At 43.0% G+C, this 8,243-nt stretch overlaps 1 pseudogene; it reads left to right on the top strand.

Annotated features, from left to right (window-relative positions):
* The first annotated feature begins 5,309 nt into the window (after positions 1–5,309).
* LOC123067765 (probable ribosome-binding factor A, chloroplastic) lies at positions 5,310–6,636 on the top strand (annotated as a pseudogene).
* Positions 6,637–8,243: the final 1,607 nt, after the last annotated feature.

Here is an 8,243-nt window from a genome sequence, read left to right as displayed (position 1 = left end):
AAAACTACGAGGTAGCTACAATTCAAATTCGACCCGCTTCCTACTCAATTAGCAGGAATTTGTATTTTTCACCAGAGGTGGATCAAAACTTTTTACACACAACCATTTGGTTAATTGTGCATTAAATATGTCCTAGTATTTTATAAAACTGATTTGGTACAATTTTGCAACAAATATATGGTAGGCCCTTCACAAAAAAACCTCACTTCGGGCACTCGAAAAATGGAAAATGAATTTTCCATGCAAAGAAAATGAAAACTCCCTTAGGCAAAATTGTTTGGAATTCCAAGATGCACCCTTCTGCATGATATGATATCATTCGAACAAACTATGCTATGAATGTGGCCATGACATGAATCATTTGGCTTGAAATCCATGCATCTTCATGCATGATAGCTAGTTTTGAGAACACTTGCTTAAAATAACTGTCGTATTACAAGTTTGTTATTTTTCCTGGGAACTTGGCCACATATAATGACACAATGCGAAGGTTTCCCGATTTTTTGATTTTTTTTTGAATTTTTTATGCCCGTTTCAAAATACGACCAAAATGGCGGGAATGACCGTTCCTAGATAGTGGTTGAATCTTGGAATTTTTGTGGTGTTTCTCTGACTAAATAGATACTTATGTACCTAGAAATGATTTTTGGAAAAAATAAAGAGCAAACTACAAGGCAGCTACAGTTCAAATTTGACCCGCTTCCATCTGAATCGGTGGAAATTTGTCTTTTTCACGAGAGGTGTATAAAAGTTTTTGACACCCAACCATTTGGTCAATTGTGCATTAAATATGGCCTAGTATATTATAAAAATGATTTGGTCCTGTTTTGCAACAAATATATGGTAGGTCGTTCACAAAAAAACCTCCTTTTGGGCACTCGAAAAATGGAAAATGTTTTTTCGTCCAAAGAAAATGAAAACTTCCTTAGGCAACATTGTTTATCATTCAAATATGCACCCTTGTGCACAATATGACACTACTAGGGAAAACCTTATACACAGAACTTTAGCAGTAGCGTGGGTCAAAAATGCACGCTGGTGCTAAATAGCAGCAGCGCACCTGCCGAAATCGCGCTGCAGATAGTGTCGTAGCAGTAGCGCGTCTCGATGAATACACGTTACTACTAAAATTCTCACGGCTTAGCCGATATGGTACACATAGTAGTAGCGATCTATATGGAACCGCGCTACTGCTACTTTCTTTGTAGCAGCGCGTTTTGCTCTAAACTCGCTACTACTAAAGGATATAAAATTAAATGAAAAGCAAATAGAAAGGTAATTGAAAATGAAAGAAATAGAAGAAGGTGAAAGGAAAAAAATAAAATGTGAAGAAAAATAAATGAAAAAGGGAAAAAGGAGAAAGTAGTAGCAGTAGCGCGTATCCCAGAACACGCTGTAGCTAACGTAGCAGCAGCGCGCTTTCAGGAAAGCGCTACTGCTACTTCTGACTTAACCACCCCGTTCGTTCTTCCCCACGGCCACTTCCCCCAAAACGAACTCCTCCGCTCTCACCGCCACCGTCGCCCGTCGGTCGCCGCGCGCTTTCCGCACACCCTCTACGCCGCCCCCGACCCCGGATTGAACGCCGCCCCCGCCCTTGACCTCAACGCCGCCCCGGACGCCGCCCCGCCCCAAGCCCGACCTCGACGCCGCCTGCCCCTCTCTCGTCGCAGGCACCCGATCGAGGTGAGCATGCCTGCTCCTCCCCCTCCCGTACCTCTGCCTAGAAAGGGTTCTTCAAATTTTAGTTGCATCAAATAGTTAGGGTTCATCTATGGGTGGAAATGAATTGGATACAGATGCGGCTGGGATTTTTTCTTAGGTGATGTTTTCTTAGATGATGAATAAACACTAGTGTAATGCATAATAAAACGAGTAAAATTTGACCTTCTTCTATTTAGTTAGTAAGAACTAGTTAGTAAGAACTAGGTACTAATTAGGTGAACTTTTAGTTAAAGAAATTTTTCCCGCCTCGTCATGGACGATGCCTATCCCGCATCCTCGTCGTCGTGTCGGCGGAGGACGACACCTGCTTGACCAGATCGGCCATCTCCGGGACTGGGCTCCACCAGGGTGGTACTGGGAGGCGCTACCTACCGGGGGGCGCAGGTTGGTGAGGAGCCAGCCTGTCGTTGACCCGAACCTTCTTTGGTGGCGGTCGCGTGGGCCAGTGACGATCCAGAGGCTCGAGGACTCCGCGGATGTGGTGCGTCACCGTGTTAGTGAGGAGGACGCGCACGTCCGTCGCTACTTGTTTGCGTTGGAGCACAGGCCGTTCTCCAATAACTGGCAGGTCCTATTTTAGCAAAGGTCATGCCGGATTTTTCCGTGAATTTTGGCATGACTTGTGCTAGAATATGTAGGAAATATCGAGTGCCCCGGATTTGTGTGTTGAGTATTTTGGTAGTTGTCTTTGATCGATTTTCAATTATGTTTTAACTATGAACATAGGAAATGTCTGACAACGAGAAGGATTTCGGTATTTGCAAATACTACGAAGACGAGCGTGGCCTGTGCGACGGAATCTTCCTAGATGATGATAGGCGCTTCAGCATCAAGCTAGACGAGAACTTCAAAGTGGATACAGTAAGTCACAACGACAAGTCTTTTTTCGTAATTAAGCATGGCATCTGCTTCATTTGCTTCAACTTATATTTTTTATTATTCTACTAGCATATCCCGTGCCATGCAAGAGTTTTTGTATTGGATAAGATAGGTTTCAGTCATAGTATGGAGGAAAAGAAACTTTACTTGAAGACCGAGCATGGTTATATTTTCCATGCAAAGTTATACAATTCAGACGACTACACCTATTTTGGATGCAAAACATGGCGAGCACTATGCAAGACTTATGCATTTGAGCCTGATATGGTTATCACCTTTGATATTCATCCAGAAGATGATATTGAAGGTAATACCGACATCTGGGTCGATGTGCAAATGCCTCCAGTTATACCATTATGTAAGTTTCTCAACCATATTTACGTCTTTGATATTGTTTATTCAAAAATAGTTGACAACTAATTTGTATTGTCAGCTTATTTCCGTGCAAGCAAACATGTCCAGCGCTTGGTAGACAGGACCATATACTGTCCTGGGGCTGAACTCAACTGCGAGGATCTCAGTCATTATGTTTCATGGCTTGAGGATCTTGATACTGTCAAGACAAATTTTCTTCCTGCATTTAGAAATGTTAGTACTGAAAATGTGCGACCAATAGTGTTCGTAATGAACTACGGTCACATCTATTTAGGAAGGATGGTAAGATTTTTACTATTTGTCATCGGTGCATCTTTTCCATACATTATTTTTGAAGCTAAACTTCATTGCTAAGTATGTTACCATACGATGTTCTTCAACAGGGATTCCCGAGGAATGTTGTGCCTTATGGGATCGAGACTAAAGGTACCATGAGTATTATCAGCTTACGGCCAAGATATCCTACAGATTACTTTAGTGCATTCAAGATTAGCGACGGATGCTTAATAGTGCAAGACTGGACCAAATATGTGATGGGGGAGCGAAGAGAAGTACTAGGGGGCAGCAAACAGATGCGCTACCCACGATTAGGAGACAGGTTCATCTGCATGCTCCAGTTTGATCGAGGAGGAGAGCTATATATGTTTTATGTTATTTTACCTAAGAGAGAGCAGCGGGAGTGATTAGCTAGCTAGAAATGAGTTTGAGGATGATGATGTGCTACACTATTACTATGATGATAAAATAGCTAGTGTTGGTGGTAATGACTATGATGATTATTATTAGCTAGTGTTAGTGCTGATTAAATAAATACTATTGGTGGTAATGACTATGATGATGATTAAATAGCTTGTGCTGGCGGATTAGATTCAAGTGGAGGCAATATGTGGTGCACATCGAAAGTACTACTAGTCCAAACTAGATCAAGTTTGGATTAGTAGTATACTTTTGACATGCACCACATATTGCCTCCACTTGAACCTAATCTACCTTCATTTAATACACTTTTATGGACATAATGATGTAAACCTCATAATAGCTGGTATTGTACCAATATTTGTATGATGGCGCATAAATACACTAAAAATAAAAAAATAAGAAAAATACTAGTAGCGATGGAAAGAGAACACGCTGCAAGTAGATACCTTAGCAGTAGCGTGGTATTGAACAAACGCTGCAGCTATTTGTCCTAGCAGTAGCGCGTGCTAGCACGCGTTACTGCTAAGCAATAGCTGTAGCGCCTTATTAGTAGCGCGGACACCCGCGCTACTAGTGGGCACAAAACACGCGCTACTGCTAGGGTTTTCCCTAGTAGTGTGAGATCATTTGAACAAACTATGCCATGAATGTGGCCATAAGATTGATCACTTTTTTAAAATAATTGTTGTATTACAAGTTTGTTATTTTTCCTGGGAACTTGGCCACATATAATGACACAATGCGAAGGTTTCCCAATTTTTTGATTTTTTTTGAATTTTTATGCCCGTTTCAAAATGCGGTCAAAACGACAGGAATGACCGTTCCTAGCTAGTGGTTGAATCTTGGAATTTTTTGGTGTTTCTCTGATGAAATAGATACTTATGTACCTAGAAATGATTTTTGGAAAAAATAAAGAGCAAACTATAAGGCAGCTACAGTTCAAATTTGACCCGCTTCCACCTGAATCAGCAAAAATTTGTCTTTTTCACGAGAGGTGGATCAAAACTTTTTACACCAAACTATTTGGTTAATTGTGCATTGAATATGGCCAAGTATTTTAGAAAAATGATTTGGTCCAATTATGTAACAATTATTTGGTAGGTTCTTCACAAAAAATCCTCCTTTTTGGCACTCGAAAAATGGAAAACGGGTATTTTGTGGAATGAAAATGAAAACTCCCTAGATCAACATTGTTTGTCATGACAAGATATACACATGTGCACAATATTATTTCTTTTTAACAAACTATAAGTGGTTAATGTGTTGAATGTTTGCCCTAAAGAAAAGGATAAAAACTACAAGAGAAACATAAGATGAATTCTGATTGGTGGAATCCGTTGTGGCATGGATCGATGACGTGGCAAACATCCATCCATCCGTCCACCCATACATCCATCCATCCATCCATCCAACCCACTACAGCCTATCCCTCTCTCACACGCGCGTGAACCCTAGCCGATCCAGATCCCACCCCGCCCCCACTCCTCTCCCCCGATCCAGATCCCTCCGGCGGAACTCGTCGCCGTTCCCCACACCCTCCTCCTCTTGCCCCTCCCCTTCCCACTCCCCACAGCGACGGCCGATGGCCTCACCTCGGCGCAAAATCCCCCACCACCATGAAGCCAGCGAGGATGTTCCCGTGCCAGCCGCTGGTGTCCCCGCCGCTGCCGCGGGCCCTCGCCGCCGTGGCGCATGTCTCCATGCGGCGGCTGCCATGGACGTCAACATAGCTACGCGTGGTGCGGTGCATGGCCAAGTTGTGGCGGTGCGGATGGTGGCGAAGAAGATCCAGCGGGAGCTGGCGGACATGTTGACCCGTGACCCCATCATGCAGCATGCCGTCCTCCCCGAGGCCGCCCTCGGCGCCGACCGCTCCCTCTCCTCCCTCACCACCGTCGCCGACGTCGAGCTCTCCAATGACCTCCAGGTCACGCCCGGGCCCTCCCTCGAAACGATGCGGCTGTGCCGCAATCTGGGATGCTGAGTTCCTTGTCTCTGCTCCGGACTGTGTCTGCAGGTGTGCAAGGTGTATGTGTCTGTGTTCGGGGACGAGAGGGGGAAGAAGGTGGCCATGGCCGGGCTCAAGGACAAGACCAAGTACGTCAGGAGCCAGATTGGCAAGCGGATGAAGCTGCGCCTCACGCCCGAGATACGGTTCATCGAAGACGAGTCCATGCAGCGCGGAAGCAGGGTATGCTTGATTCTGTTTTTGTCAGACATTAGCGTGTTACGAAGTGCAATGTTTGTTCATCTGTTGCCAAAAACAAAATCATCTATCTGCACTATCACCACGAGCTTTCACCCCTTTTTCATTTTTCACTAGTTCATGGTCAGACCTTATTCAGTACTGCCTGCTAGTATTTGTTACTACTACCATCATTTCTGTTGTAGAGCAGAGTTATCGGCGCCATGTTTCTTTAAATTCATTTGCCTGAACATATATTTGATACATGATCCATAATACTATCTTCTGCGCTTGTTTTAAAATACTTGTCTTAACTGATCTTTTCTCTTCCTTTGCAATTCGCATGCTGTACTTGGCAGACACTTGCTTCTCTGTTTACATTTTGTACTGTATTTGCAGTTAACTATAATGTGAAGACTAGAATCATCATTTCCTTGTTATATGGATAAGAATCGATGTATATGTTTTGTCGATAATATATCAGATCTGTACTTCTCTGTAGAATGGAAAGTAGCTCAAAAGATGGAAATGCTTCAGGTTTCGTATAGCTCAGAGTCTGCAGAATGGACATTTTAATTTTCTGTAGGATCTATATTATTACCACAAAGAATCATCACATAGAACATTTTTCACATTTTTCTCATATATACCAGGAAGATCTTTGTCTAACCGATTCACCTCTGCAGATTCTTACTATACTGGACAAACTAAAGGAGCAAAGGGAGCAGAGAGAAGGATGTTCCCGTGCCGGCCGCTGGTGTCCCCGCCGCTGACGCACGCCCTCGCCGCCGCAGCGCCCGTCTCTGTGCAGTTACTGTCGTGGCCGTCGATGTCGCTGCGCGTGGTGCGGTGCATGGCCAAGGAGCGGTGGGTGCGGATGGTAGCGAAGCAGATACAACGGCGGGTGCGGGTGAGGACATGATTCAAATTCGGAAGCCTCTCGAGAATGCATGAAGAAGAGCAACGGCCAGATCCTAGTCTTCAACGAGGTGAGCTCTTCTTCCACGATCATTTGAGTTTACTCCGTGGTTGAATCGTAGAATTGAACAGTTGCTCGTTACTGTAGTCGATACTAACAAGTGCAGTGCTTGTGTCATGGATAGCATAACCCACATGTGTCACACCAGATTGATTTCGATGGTTTAACATAACAAGTACAACAAGGAGATAGTTTTGTTTTCACTGTGCTAGTCCTAAACCTGACTGCAAAGCACTGTACGTAGGCACTGAAAGGTGGTTGGAAGTCTTTTATGGGAGTATATACTTCTTTTATCTATTATGGGAGTATATACTTAATAGACAGAATAAAGAGAAGAGAGTGTACTTAAACAACACTTCTTTTATGGGAGTATATACTTCTATCATACAATAGCATCAGCTCATGCATTTTCAATTCCTCGTCTAGGCGATACCGAATTGTTCTGTTCATATTTGTGGTGATTCTCGTACAGAGATGTATTTCTCTTGGATATATATCTACAGAAGCTGCATGTAGAAGTGTGGTCTCTTACCTTTTTCATAGAAAGTAAAAGGGAAAAGGTTAATTTTATCTATTAACATGGCCATACTAGAAGGTTAATTTTTTTAAACAGATATCAAGGGTAATTTGAGTTATTCGTCATCTCCAAAAGCTAAACTGCTGTAGTTCTGCTGACCAACCCGCGTGTTTCACTTCAGGTGTGAGGAGGAGCTTGTGGCTCAGACTGCATCAGGACAGATGTTGCAACCCATCACAGCGATTTCCTTGGCGTCTGTTACGGCTGATGCAGCAATTACTCGGGACACCATTCATGCCTCGCTTCCACTTCTACATTTTCTTTCTCTGTTCTAGTTACTTATGTGATTTATTCATGTAGAATCTCTACTTTATGCCAATAGCCGCCTGTACCATTGTTCTACTATCTGTGTGATGCTGAACAACATGCTCTTAATTTGTTGCTAAATTCTGTGTACTTGTGATGTAGCTGACATGTAGAATCTCTACTTAATATGCCAATAGCTGACATGTATTATGTGCCAATATGCCAATTGTTACTGCTGTATTCTGTGTACTTGTGATGTACTCCGTAGCTGACATGTGGAATCTCTACTTAATATGGCAATAGCTGACATGTAGAATCTCTACTTAATATGTTCTACCAGTATTATGTGCTTTCTATCCTGCAATGCTATCGGGGTACTGCAATTGTTGCTGCTGTATTCTGATTACTTGTTGTGAATGGTATTGAGAGATTTTGGTGGTCGCTTTGAGTATATTTAACTTGGAGTTCTCCAGTACTCCTAGATTTGCTACTCAAACAAATTTTGAGTACTTTCACTGGAAAGGAATGAAATACTCCTGGTACTTGCATAGGTTTAAAAATTACTTGCGTAGGTTTAA

This window comes from Triticum aestivum, chromosome 3B (assembly GCF_018294505.1).
Source record: "Triticum aestivum cultivar Chinese Spring chromosome 3B, IWGSC CS RefSeq v2.1, whole genome shotgun sequence".
Classification (NCBI taxonomy): Eukaryota; Viridiplantae; Streptophyta; class Magnoliopsida; order Poales; family Poaceae; genus Triticum; species Triticum aestivum.
This window is presented reverse-complemented; position numbering and strand designations above follow the sequence as displayed.